The sequence below is a fragment of the Athene noctua genome, chromosome 1 (assembly GCF_965140245.1).
Source record: "Athene noctua chromosome 1, bAthNoc1.hap1.1, whole genome shotgun sequence".
In the NCBI taxonomy this organism is placed as follows: Eukaryota; Metazoa; Chordata; class Aves; order Strigiformes; family Strigidae; genus Athene; species Athene noctua.
Window position 1 is genome coordinate 125856639 of NC_134037.1, and position 13158 is coordinate 125869796.

The window sequence follows — 13158 nt, forward strand, 5'->3', positions numbered from 1 at the left end:
GCCAACCGTGTCCTGGGCTGCATCAAGAAAAATGTGATCAGCGGGTTGACAGAGGGGATTCTCCCCCTCTATTCCACTCTTGTTAGACCGCACCTGGAGTCCTGTGTTCAGTTCCAGGGGCCCCAGCATAAAACATGGACCTGCTTGAGCAGGTGCAGAGGAAGCCAAGAAGGTGATTGGGAGCTGGAGCACCTCCCTAATGAGGACAGGCTGAGAGAGTTGGGGGTGTTCAGCCTGGAGAACGCTCCAGGGAGACCTCATAGCCGCCTCCCAGTACTCAAAGGGGCTACAGGAAAGGTGGGGAGGGACTCTTTGTCAGGGAGTGTAGGGGTAGGACAAGGGGTAACGGTTTTAAACTGAGAGAGGGCAGATTTAGATTAGATAAGAGGAAGAAATTTTTTACTGTGAGGGTGGTGAGGCCCTGGCACAGGTTGCCCAGAGAGGTTGTGGCTGCCCCCTCCCTGGAAGTGTTGGACGGGGCTTTGAGCAACCTGGGCTAGTGGAAGGTGGCCCTGCCCATGGCAGGGGGGTTGGAAATAAGTGATCTTTAAGGTCTCTTCCACCCCAAACCATTCTATGATTCTGCGATTCTATGACTATGGCTAAGACACACAGCTTCCCCCTCTTCAGCATTGTCTCCTTCAGCATGTTCATCTGGGGCTCCACATAGTGATACTCCAGCTGATAGCATCAGAAGCCTATGCATACATTTTTCTGTGGGGAATAACAAAAATATGTTAAAAGAAAAATGAGCAATTCCTTTGTCAGGGACTTCGCTCCAGCTGTTAGAGTATTCCTGTCCTCTGTTAAACTGCACTTTCATATTTAATACAAAGTTTATTTACCTATTTTAGTGGTTGCAATGTGACAGGGCACTTGGGTCTCGGCTGACAACCTCATTTTTCATCTTCAACTATTTCATGCAATTGCAGCAAATTTGAGAAAGGGGCCAAGCCTGGCTTATTCTAACACACAAATTCCACAACATTCTTCTGATTCTCCTTCATTATTTGTCCCTATTACAGAATTGGATTGGAAAGCCCAGTATTTCTCTGCCACAATCCTTCAAGTTTGCAAAACATTTTCTATCACATTGGAAAAACTGGAAAATGTTGGAGCATTAGGTTAATTAGGTAATTCAACAAAGGTCAAGGTCTGATCTCCTTCTAGCACTGAAATTCTTGATCTTGCAATAAGTGTTATTTTTAATCAAGGAATTTTTTTTTAAATCTTAATATTCCTTGTCACCATAGTGCCCTGCAGCTGGAATGAGTATTATGTATTCTAATACATGCTAGACTCACACAGCACATTGTGAAGTGACATAGTTCTTGTTAAGAAATTACCTAAATTCTGAAAGACTCTCTAGAAGGAGTTTTGTATGAAGAATATGCAACTGCCAAACATTAGCACCTTTTTTTTTTTTTTTTTTTAACCCTGCTCATACTAAATCAGTCAGGAACCAGGACATGCAACTGCTCTACTTACCATTAGCATGATTTGAGAAAGGAGTATCCAGAACTGGAAACCAATTTACAACACAGATTATGTAGCACATTATGATCAGAAGTCCCATATCACCACAGCTTTCCCAGACTTATGCTGAACACCTGCACAGAAGTGAGCACCAGAAGAATCAGAGAGCTGTGATGGGAGCAAGCCTTCCTCAGAGCAGAGAACTTTGGCTGCTCCCAGATTTCAGAACACGAGTTTAAAGCCTCCAACTAGAGCACCTACCTCAACACTGAACCAACCCCGTGTTATCTTCCACTCCCTGCTGTGCTACCACCAAAAATACTCAGATCTGTTTTCTACAACCTTCCTAAAACCCTGTTCTCTGTGAGTTCCCCAAGGGGTCACCTAGAAGTTGGGAATATCAGAGTCCACATGTGCTTTAAAAGCATCCTCTCTGCAGGACTGCATGGAAGAAGCTGTTGCAGTGCACAACAGCCGTTTGGGTCCATAGGGGTTTGCAATGCCTGGGTTTGTATTCTGTGTTTGACCTGATGACAGCCGTACCCGACACAGTGTATTTAAGATAAGAATCATACAAGGACCCCTGCTCCACACTCGCCCAGATCCCCAAAATGGCCTGGATTCATGACAGCTCTATGGTTGTTTTTCACAGAACTGACGAGCTGGCAATGAAACTTATAGACAGGATCCGGCTTTAGCCCCAGGCTTTTGACAGGATAAATCTCCTAAGAAGTCAGCTTTCCCAGCTCCAAAATAATGATTTTATCACCCCCACTCCCAGTCAGTGAAGTCCTGATTACTTGGCCCCCCTGAGGTAAGGGCTAGGCACTATTACTGCCCACACCTACTTAGTGGTAGTTAGGATTAAGTTCATAAAGGTTCCCACCCATATCACAGAGATATGCAATTTGTTATCGGGGCAATGAAGAAACTAAATCAGACTGCAACATCCTTCAATTAATCTGGAGATCATCAAAACATTTGCAGCTTTGGATGTGCAAACACAACTTGTGCTTTTAAAAGTCTCTTAGGGCACTTAAAATTGCTGTCCTGCTTTTTCTCAAGAGCTAATTTTGCAGATGTGAACTTTCTGAAGAGAGAGCTATCAGGACTAGCTCATTAGTCTAACTGAACTGATAGAATGCTCCCCACTCCCCATGCACCAATTCACTGCCTTGCCTGCAGCCTGCCCTTGCTGTGCTTGCTCTGGTCCTTGGGGGAGGAGGCCTTGCAGAGGATGGGAGACAGACCAGAGGAGCAAGAGGTGGTCTTCAGAGGAGGACAGGGGTAGTGCTTCTCCTCTGCACATGCGGGATGAGAAGGTTTGCTCTGGGAAGGGCAGCAAGGTTTTATCTCGCTGCAGCTGAGCCAAAGGGATCCTGCTAGTACTGACCTCAACCTCCAACACCTGGACTATCCTGAACTACTTTAGCTCTTCACTGGTACTGTGAGGCATATACTAGGACATCTCCTGAAGACTCAGAAGCAGCTGATACCTCTCATCAGTCCAGTGGAAAGTGATATTTAAACAGCCATTGAACAAGGGACTGAGGAACAGGTCTGCTCACTGAGAGCTCCCCTAGGGCATGGGGATCCTGGCCGGTATGGAGTCAAGCCTTTGCCTTGATCCACATAGCCTGTGGACATGCTGCTTCTTGGCCATTCCTGTTTACTAGGCAGTTCTATGTACCTCTGCCAGCAAATATCTGGGCACCAGATGAATTTCACTGATAGGATTAAAAAAAAAACCAAACAAAAAAACCAAACAACACCACCGCCACACCCCAACCAACAATTTAAAAAGGCTGTGGGGTGTGATGATTCTTGGCTTTCCTGACTGGAGAAGCAGCTGGTGAGCCACAGTCTTTGGTGGATCAACCCTGAGTAATCTGCAGGTTCTTAGATCCCCCAGAGCCCAGCCACTGGCCTGTCCTTCCCAAAGTACTACATTGCACCACCTCCTAGATGTCAGGGGAAAGGTGGGCCCTATTTCTGCTGGCAGAAAATCCTGCAGCTCCCTGTGAGACCTGTCAAGGGACAGGACATCTATCTCTCTCAAGATTTCTCTGTGCTGCCAATACAACAGGACCAATTACTTACCTGTCTTCACCATCCCAACCTGAAAAAAGTGTTGAGACTGAAGAATTCAATCAGCAGAGCTTAGGGAAAAAAAAAAAAAAAAATTAAAATCCTACATCCTTGCAAGAACATGTCCCAAAGCAAGGAATATGTCTGAATTTACTTTTATTTATGCCCTTCTGGGGACAGGCAGAGAAGAGGCATTTTAATCTGTCTGGCTGGATGATATAAAACAAGATTAACTACTTGCTAACTGAAATCATTAGGGATCTAAGTATTGTCACTAGCACAAGATAACAGATCTTGCCTGCACATGGGAGTATGATGTTGATAGCACTGTCTTTACAGTATGGTTGCACTTGAGAAAGAGCTTTCAGTTTGTTTCTAGTCAATTGGATGTAGATTTAGCAGCTGCCTAGGTTCAGATTTACAACAAATTATACCACACATCAGAGGGTGCAAAATAAGGCAAAGCCCACAATACTTGTGTTAGCCTTTGTGCCACTATATTTGAAGCTGTGGCAGAACTGCCTTCACTCAGCATCATTGTTCTGTGCTTGAACCAGAGATACTCATGATGCAGCAAAAAACCTCACTAAAGCCTACCAAGAACTCATGCCTTCCTCCCTAGGTTTTGTTTTCAAAGGTGTGCTTGGCAGCTTCCAAAAATACCAGAAGGTGTCTAAGTAGCAGGGTCTGCTTATATCCCCTCCTTGCAGGTTGTCTTTGGCTAGTACAAGTTTATAGAGCCCAGTCTGAATAGTCTGGCCAGTTCCTCCTTTGCATAACTGGAAAATTGGTAGGGTAGGATTGCTCCTTTGCAACATGAGCTCATGGTCAGGTTATTAAACCCCTCAGGTTGGGCACCACTGCTACAGTATTTAGCTGAATAGTGCTCATTAAGAGAGCAGAGATGAAGAACAATAGCATTGTAGAAAAGAACTGGGTTTCCTGCCTCAAGAGTTTATAATATCTCAGTCATTCCTGCAAACCCATTAAGCATGGAGAATCAAAGCAAGTTCCTGATAAGAGTGTTTTTGGGAAAGAGGGATATTTAAGTCATAAATTCTATTTTGAGTGGGGTATTCCACACTCTCCCAAGCAGGACACTCCATTTACACATTTCTGACTTCTCACCTTTAAAAGATTCACAGAAATACAAGATACACAGACTACTTCTGGCCACTTTCCTTAACTGGTCTGCAGTATTTCAGATGTGATCAACAACTTATCTTTAAGAACCTCACTGAATCCCTATGGGCTTTCTGAAGATCTGTCTATAACATTTTTACTTAGAGAAATCTGCCCATTAACATTCAATGTGCATCACTATATTTAGTTTTCAGGAATTATGACACTTATTCCACAGGAAGACTGGAAAAAAAATATAACAGTGGCCTCTTTCTTTATTATAAAACTGTTGCTAAGATATTTCTATTGATTTGCCTCTATATATTTCTAAAGCACTGTAGGACTAAATTTAGGATCCATAGCAAGAAGTTAAAAAGGTTCTCTAGCAAACTTGAGTTTGGTCAATCAATCATTATGAAATAAAATTAGAAAGAAAAGATCCTTCTTACTGGCCTTATGAAATGATGCACTGTACTTCCTTAGAGCTGTGTAGGCCTTCTGCATATTGAATAAAATTCATCTGAAAAGCTTGAGACGGGTTTCTTGAGAAGTGAAAACAGTAAGACACCAAGCATCCACTACATCTGTTACTTGCCATTAATCACAAGCTTTTCTGCTTCCAAGCTATGCATGGGAAGGTCTCATGGTTTGAGGACCAAGTTTGGAGCAACCCTTTCTTGTTCACCAGGGACTGGACAGGAGAAGTAAGTTAAAAGCGAGGGTTCAACGCAACAGCAAGTCCAGCCTCCTACCAAACTTGGCCCAAGACTAACCCATAAGCACCTAAGTCGAGGAACAAGGTCCTTAGGAAAGCTCATCTGATACCACAGGGAGGGCACCACCTCTGTGCAGATAAGGCTTTTTGTGGATGCCAAACCTTATTCAACAGTCACACCCTCATAGTTAAAAGCAAGCCTGTCAACATAGGTAAGAGCACTGCTCTAAGTGCTCCTTCCTATTTCAGTGTGCAATGCGAATGCTTTTCCAGATCGCAGATGCAACGCAGCACTAAGAAGAGCCAGTCTCAGTCTCCGCTGTCTGCTTCCTTATATTCCTGCAGCCATTCAGTGGCCCTACCACAAAGTTACACCTACAGTCCATTTCCAAATCTGAATATACCATGAAAGCAAATGCAGTTGTCCCAGCTCATCCATATCTCATTTTTAATTAAATCACCTGCACTGTTTCAAAACATTCAGAAGGTTAAAAATTAATTTAAGCCTATCTTAATTTTACTTGGTGGATATCAGTCATAGGTACTACAAGACAATGGAGACAGCCTCATTAGTACTGTTTATAGTGCCCATCCATGACGTGACAAGAAAGACAAGAAGTAATTTAATCTCACATAAATGAGAAAAAATAAGCCCATCTGAGAGTTCAGTGCAAAATTCTGACTTATGAAGCAAGTTTACTTAGAAATCACCATAACAGAAAGCAGCCATTGTGACAAATTGCACAAGGTTCAGTTTTCTTAATATACAGTATCATTCCAGCAACTTCACTACTCCCTGGCTGGGTTACACAAGCAAATGGCTTCCCCGTCTCTCTCTGGGGGAGTGGTTTTCAACCCCAGCCCCAAGGATTCATGGACTTCCGAGGGATTGAAATGGTCACTAACAAAGCACATAGATAGGATCTACATGGATCCAAATATTCCTAAGTGGTCTGGCCCTATTCTGGGAGAGATTTAGCATTCCAGAAATTGGGAGTGTTTGAAAAATGACCTATCCAAATGGAAAATTATTAGGAGCAGTGACTGTATCTTACACTGGAAGTGTACAACACCCTATTTTCTTGACTGTAAGGCAATGGAACAGAAACAAACATGAATAATGTTGCTGGACTGATAAGGTCTGCATGAAAATCATACATGTCATTTTCTTTGCTGATTTCCAATAAATAACGCCACATCTAGATGTCCAGTCCAATTTCAGCCTTGAACAGTTTACCAGCCCAGATAAAAAACACCAGCACCCTTCCCTACAGGATTTCCACTCTGAAAGCATCCTTCCATTCCCCTCAAAAGCCAGGGCAGGCAAAGCTGTCGGCTGATACTAACTTGACTGTCAAAACATCAGCAAAACAAGGAAAGGAGTGGTGGAGGGCAGGTGCTAATGTTTCCTTGGCCGTCCAGATGGGCTTGTCTCCAGCAAAACTCTGAGACCAACTGGTCCCTGTCCCAATCCCAGTGAAACCTGGGGACTCAGCCCAGCATGAGCAAGTGCCTTACTAAGCCACTGATTCCAGAGCTTATTTCAACTATTCTTACCTACCTGGAGGTTGCATCCTCACTCTCAACTCATGAGACCCTCATAAATAACTCCTTGCTTTAAAGCACCTCATTAAAGATTTGGATCTCCTTCTAACCACACTTCTGTAAATCAACAGGCTCTCTACTACAGTCAGTAAACCACATGAGCGGGGTTTAGTTCTTAGCATCTGGCTCAAATCCACTTCTATTTTGGCTAATTGATATCACTAAGTGAATAAATGTGTAGAAGTGACCTTTGGTGAGAAACTAAATCTCAGAAGAGTGTTCCTGATTTTACTAACCCAGGCAGCTGCCTTCCCAGAAAACTCAGTCTCTTGTTCCCAGCATAACTAAGAGCATAGGTTTCTCCACAACATTCTTTTCTGGTTCTGTCTTTTCTACCAAAGGCTATTGGAAGCCATAAAGGTCTGGATGAAGCTAACTGGAGCTTTTCTTCCAACAAATCTTAGTTACCGTCAAGCCTGGAAACTGCAGCATGGCCTTGAAAGGAAATAGTTTTGCTTTGCCCAACTCTGAGCAGAAGAGATCAACACCTCCTGCATGCACCCCACAAAAGCTTTGTTAGCAGGCACAACAGAGCTGAGAGCAACAAACACAGCAAAGCCATGTTGTTTGTTGGCTTGTTGCAGACATCTATCAACACCATAACACTGCAAGAGATCCAGTCCCAGCTCTCCTCTCATAGATAAGAACATCAAAATGCATCCCACACTTAGCTATCTCCCTTGTTCCACTCACTATTCGCAGTGTACTAGAGGGCTGCTTCTTACCCCCAGAAAATACGGTAATCAAGGAGAGACCAGTCATCTCCCAGACTAAGAACTCCAAAGCATGGCAGTCTTATTCTTGCAAGCATTTTTCTTCCCCTTCTCAAGGTTCCCTTCCCCATTTATTCCAGACTAGTCACTGGATGAATTCTAGCCTCAGGCAGCTGCAGTGTATCTTCTCTTGCCCATTTAATCTTCAGCAAAAACCATCATGAGTTATTTGTCTCCAAAAATAAGTTATTCTCAACTGGATAGAAAGATACCGAAGTCACTCGTATCACTAACACACAAATGAAACCTTAAACCTGATGTTAAGCTTGGGACTCTTTCAAGATGCCACCTGGTACTATAACCCAGGATACAGCCCTGCAAGGTCCCACCTTGCAGGTAGGAAGTCCACCTTAACCGTTGCACTGCACTGCATGTACATGCAAGTCTGCCCAGCACAGTACTGGAAAAGTACAACACAGACTGCCTATGAGCCTTTTTATAATTTAATAAGAATCATTTAGTAATGAGTCATTTCCTAAAATGGCCAGTGGGTTACCAGTTACTTGACAGCTATTTTTCAGTTGCACAGAATAAAAGAAACAGCAGGTACTGGTGTGCTCTTGGTCCAACACACACAGAGCTAGAACCAATGGCTACAAGCTGCAGTTTCCAGTGAAGGTGGGATCCCTTGTCCTTTTGGATCCACTTCTGGGAGTTTTCCTTCTAATCAAAAAAGACTCAGGGTCCCAAGGGAATGTGTGACAGCATGAAGCATGTGAGTAGTCAGAGCAGATGATTGGAAAGTCTCTTTAGGCTTTAGACCCCGTGACCTGGGAAAAGCGCTTCCTTCAAACAGCAGGCAGTCATAAATCAATGGACAGTTTTCTGACTCAGCAGAGACAGCATCACCTTAAGTGACACCGACAAATGAGTCTGCGAGATTTGCTTTGCTACATTGCCTTCTGTTTAGCTTCCCCTGAAATATAAATGCATAAAAGACCATTAATATAAAGAAGTCAAGTGTGAAATGAAATAATTCAGATGAAGTACTTCATCACAAAGTGGTTGGTATAAAGCGGAGGAAAGCTTATTCAAACTAAAAGCCTAAAAAAATCATATGAAAATTAATATCCAGGTATGATTTATTTATAGGTCATTCTGTCCTGAGCCACACCACATAGGCTGCAAAGAACAGCTTAGCTGTATACAGAGAAAGTGATGACCACTGGTGCTCACCCTGTCTTCAGTCATGAGCCACCTGGAAATAGCCAGTTCTTAGTGCCTAGGGAAGGGTCAGTGAGATTTCAGGCTGGTTCCTGGCAGCTCCATGGGGTCACTCTGGAGGACCATAGAGCAAAAATTCACTCTATTCAACTCTGGGGTACACTGGAAGAGAAATTAGAGGTGGATATCATGACTCTTCGTGGGAAACACAGGGAAAGCACTCATTAGCAACACTGCTCATCAGTGATGTAATTCTTTGTATGTTTGAGATAAGCTCGTGAATAACTTTTTGAAAACTTTCTCGTTTTAAAACAATTATGTCTTAATGAAAGTACCCAAAGAGGAGTCAGAATCTAAATGATCTACTGCAAAATTAATTAATTCTTAAGGATATGAACTGAGTTGCTAGTTGTACTATAATGGTGCTTTGGCTTTTGAATTAGTGAGGTACAAATTTAGGGAAACACACACAAACAAAAAGGGAAACAAAAATGCTTATTGTAAAGAGGGACTTGAACTCCACTCAGAAAGTTTTAATGTCATTTACTTACAATAAAAGTAAAGGTTATGCATGGATTAAAAGAAGAAAAACAAGTTTTAAAAACAGGTGGACTTCCTGGTAATCTCCTCAGTATCTTCTAGAGGCAGCAAGTTGGATTTTCTGCCCAAACCTTATCTTTCCTCCTTCTTTCTTCTGTGCTCCAAAATCTTCCCTGGTAGCAGGAATGCCTGACCATGACATCTCATTTTTTGGAAAGAAAAATTCATTCCTACTTGTCTTACTGTGTTAGATCTGAATATTTGTTTTTTACCTGGTACATCAACAACATGACTGCAGAGGAAAGTTACACGCTCATTGCTGGAATTACATCAATTTTCAAGTTCAGTCTATTTGGAGAGAGCAAGCAACTATTTTAACACTGTTGGCATTCTCAGAAATAATTTCTGGAGAGAATTTCTATTTACATTAGTGTTACTACTCTGCATGGTTACTTCCCACGAGAAATATGGACTGTTTTAACAATAAGCCAGTCACCAGTTTTCCACCCAAGAAGTGCTCTGCTGCCATTCGAGGCCGATTCCTTTGTACCCATTTATTATCTGGGTTCCTTGCATTGTACCAGTGTTTCTTTTTCTTCCAGCTGAGCTCTGTGTTTCTTCTTGGCACTTTTAAAGATCCTCTTAAAGTATCTTTCTACTGCACAAATTAAATCATTTTTTAAAACAAAAACATGGAAAAATCCACCATGGCTGTTTTTGTCCCACAGGTCCATGACGGTCCCCAGCTATCTCTCTTCTACAATTTAGAGGTTCTTGACATGAGGGTAGGGAGGCATTTTATTGTCGGCTCAGCCCCTGCAGGGTCAGAACACTGGTCTGCTTCCTGGCATATGAAACATCCTCACCATATTCCATGCCCTCCCCAGGCTAGAGTTGCCAGACCCTCTGCCCATTTTTCCTCCTGTCTGTAGGCCTGTACTGCGATGCCTTTCTCCCTGGGAGGCCCTACTGCTTTACCTGCCCTGATATCTGCTCCCAAAGGGCCTGGTGAGGGATGCTTACCCCAGCCTCCTGCACCCCATGGTCAAAGTCTGAGCTCTGCCTGAGGTAAAATTCTATCTGAATACATCATGTCCCAGAAGGACTGCTCAGAGGTTAGTTCTGGATGGGAGACCACACTCCAAAACCTGAAGGACATGTGTGGATGGCAAGGTGCTGAAATTCTCCCCGGTGACCTGTTTACCCTTATAGCACAAAACAGTCCAAGTTCTTCCTTCTTGTCACCTTGGCACTGACTGGAAAGACTCTTCCTGACAGATGCAAGGCAGTAACAAAAGACAGACAAGGGAGACACCGCCACCCTCAGCTTTCTGCCCTGTGCTCCTGTGGTAGTTGTGAGGAAAGGAGGTTAAAGCTGTACCATGGAAGAGATGCCTTCTCTGAACCCCTTTCTTCCCTCACAAACTCTCCTCTGTTCTGTGCCCAGTTTCTGGGTTCGCAGGCTGGACTGTGCAAATGAAATAACATGGGTGAAAGAGCGCACACCAATGTGGCTGATGGCATAGCTGTAGGAGAGCCCTAGGACCACAGAACCCAGGCTGGTAGCACAGAACAGAATGGCTAATGAAGAAATGATGCTTGAGAGACTGTTAGCAGCATGCAGTCATCCTGCATTGCATGTGCAGGCCAAGCAGGTTACTAAGTCTTCTTGCAAAGTTATAAATCAGGGTTTTCTTCTGTCTCTCTTTCATGCAAACGCACTCCAAACTAAGAAAACCAAATCAAACCCTCCCTAAAATAATCAGAAAGATGGGAAAGCAGAAAACTAAGCCTCTAGGTCAGAGCAATTATGTGCTTTTCAGCAGGCTGATTATTATTATAGAATCCTGACAATACAGGTGCGATGCATCTTGCTTTCATTCTATGGGCTATTGTTGGGAGATAAAGGACATGTGAGCAATCCTACACATGTGCACGCTCGGCAAGGACATAGAACAAAGAACTCAGCAACCAACTCCAGGAGATGGGTTGGGCAGAGAAAGACATTTGAGTGTGGCACTTATTATCCAATCGTGAGAAGGCTTGGAAGCGCATGGACAAAGCTAACTGTCCAGTCATAAGGATTGTACCACGTACCGTTTGCATGTACAGGAGAAACCTATAAAAGGGCTTGCTTACCTTCAATAAATTGGCATTGCTTGATCATACTGGTCGTGTGCGTGTCCATATCTCCCGCAGGCTATCTTTAATTCAGTGTTACACAACATAATAGTCCAACCCATGCAGAGAAGATTGCTGTGCACACTGTGAACTCCCACAAACAATAAAATGCAGTTCAGTCCTGCTTGTTCATCATATCCCCATGACCTTGAGATATTTTAAAAGACAATGAAAACACACGAGACCTTCAAGTCTGAAAAGCTCTATACACATACAAATCCCTTCTTTTTCAATAGGTGCTTGTTTCAAAATTAGCAAAGTGGCTATTATGCATACTAAAAAGTGAGAGCAACAGATAGTAATAAACAGCATTTCCTAGCACAGAAAAGTAGGTCACATCGAGAGTCATTTTCTTCCCAAACTTGAGGTGCTTCTGTTCTCCTTCCTTTCTTCTCCAGGCCTTTCCATAAAGAAACTTCTTGAGAAGACAAAGAGCTCTTTTTCTGCTCCAAATGAGGAAAATACCTCACCCAGCCTGCTCTGTATCCCTGCAGTTTGTCTGAACTCTCCACTGATAGTCATGTATTTGATACTCTCACAGAAATCTTTTCTTCCAACACCAGCAGCAAGAAAAAGCCTTAACTAAAGAATCAGAGAACTAACTGGTAGTGACAGCTCAGGTCAGCTCAAAGTGTCCCCTAGACTGGATGACTTCAAGAGAAAGCTCTCCGTGACCTTTCTCTGTCTTCCCCGATGCTAATGCAATTACCAGGGGCCTCTTATACAACAGCTTTGTGTAACCCAGGCAGGATTACAGAGAGCCATTCAGCCTAGCTTGACCTCGGGAGCAGAGCCAGGATTTGCACTGTGAGGAGAGGCAGCTTACCTGACCGCGTCATGGTATGGGTGCTGACAGCATCCCTCACCCACTGGATCAGTTTCCCCATTCAACTACACAGTTTTTGAAACAGCTCATGTTTCTCCTCCCCTGCTTTTGTGTACCTCCCCTCCTCCAACTTCTGTGATATTCTAGAAAAAAATAACCCTTCCTCTGGATATCAGGATTAAAAAAAAATATGGTTTCTATTTCCATTTGTAAATTATTGCCTGCTTTTCATTATTGCCTGTTGCCTTTGAAAGGAATTAATCTTCTCCCCAGTACAGTGTGGGTTCTGGTTGGGTAGTATTTAACTTCCTTGCCTTGTCACAGACCCAGATGTATTGAGAGCTTCGCAGAAGACATTGCATTTAAGGAATTAGAAATCAAGAACAGTCCATGTCTGCCCTACCAGGCATTGTACACAGGACTTGAGCAGCCTGTACGTTGGCATGAGTAGTCACTGCAAAGGGAACCTGCTGGAGTGCCCTGTGCTGGCCTGTGCTGTGAAGTAGCGTTATGACAGAAGTAACAGTTCAGGCTGTCAGGAGAAGGTAAATAGTTTTAGTTTTTAAGCAAACTAAAAGGCACAATGGCATGGGAGGGAGGCAGAGCCTCTTCATGAACAGGATCTGCACAGTATGGCATGGGAAAATCCATCTGGGGTCTGTCCCATC

General features: G+C 43.4%; 1 long non-coding RNA gene across 1 annotated transcript; it reads right to left on the bottom strand.

The window, feature by feature from the left end:
- Positions 1–201: 201 nt before the first annotated feature.
- On the bottom strand, positions 202–3634 carry LOC141970487 (uncharacterized). The gene is made up of 3 exons (XR_012635195.1): positions 3577–3634; positions 1489–1610; positions 202–714 (listed from the first exon to the last, which is right to left on the bottom strand). It is a non-coding gene; the product is annotated as an uncharacterized LOC141970487 (long non-coding RNA).
- Positions 3635–13158: the final 9524 nt, after the last annotated feature.